Below are 1,015 nucleotides of genomic sequence, written 5' to 3' on the forward strand. Positions count from 1 at the left end.
CAGTAAAGTCTCGAGGGAGAATGGTTTAATTTACGCGTTCCACTTGTTCCACCAGTTTCGAAGCATCGTACCCATTATCTCCGTCGTTGGATGATCCATCCGATCGATCAGCCCCAGACTACTAAATCCCCAATTACCTCGATTCTTCAACCACCAATCACCCGGTTACAGGGCTTTCCAGGTCTGCGAGACAACGCCGAATTTCCATATCCCGTGATATTTACTACGACTATTTGCGAGCACGGAAAGTGAATTGCACGAAGAACAGGATCGGCGTTGCCGTATGCATGGAAAACGGGCTCGCTTTCGTGCAATTTATATTATCGATTTACATACCGTGACGAGCGGCGCATCGCGATGGCGTCGATGCACGCGACTATCGCTCGACTTCGACGATCGACTCCACTTTTCCATGCTCGAATTACCATTCGCGCTTCGTCTCCTCTCCTCTGCCCCGTCGTAAATTTCCTGCACGCCTGTTACGCCGGGGATCCACTCCACTGGGTCCTTATAGGGCGTCCGGTTGTCTCGTAAACACCGCGGCGAAAGATGCTTTATAAATCGCGCGAAAACCATTAAGCCTGGTACGCGATCGTGCGGGGAATTTCGCGATTCTGGAAGCTCGATTGCGTTCCGCGTTACGATCTTATCCGCGCCGGCGATCTCGAGGGTCGCGCGCGGCACTTTCTCGCCGATTTACCGTCGATATTTCTGCCGCGGCGTTCCACGAACACCTGGATCGCATCAGGGTCGACCGATCCGCGCCGATAAATTCCCACCTTTCCCGATCCGCGTCCGATCCAACCCTCTTCCACCTGGGAACTTTCCCGTCACCCGTCGAGTTTCCTTCCCAGTTGCGAATTACGCGTGCGCCGCTACTCGTCAGGGTGACAGCTCGCGGATCGGGCATGATTAATCTCGTCCCGCGATAAACTTTTAACGAACACCGTGCATGGGAAGGATACTCCACGCACTTGGATAAAACAGACAACGAGCGTCGGGACGTCGTCGGGTA

The sequence above is a fragment of the Eufriesea mexicana genome, unplaced genomic scaffold, assembly GCF_001483705.2.
Source record: "Eufriesea mexicana isolate 0111107269 unplaced genomic scaffold, ASM148370v2 scaffold13082, whole genome shotgun sequence".
NCBI lineage: Eukaryota > Metazoa > Arthropoda > Insecta > Hymenoptera > Apidae > Eufriesea > Eufriesea mexicana.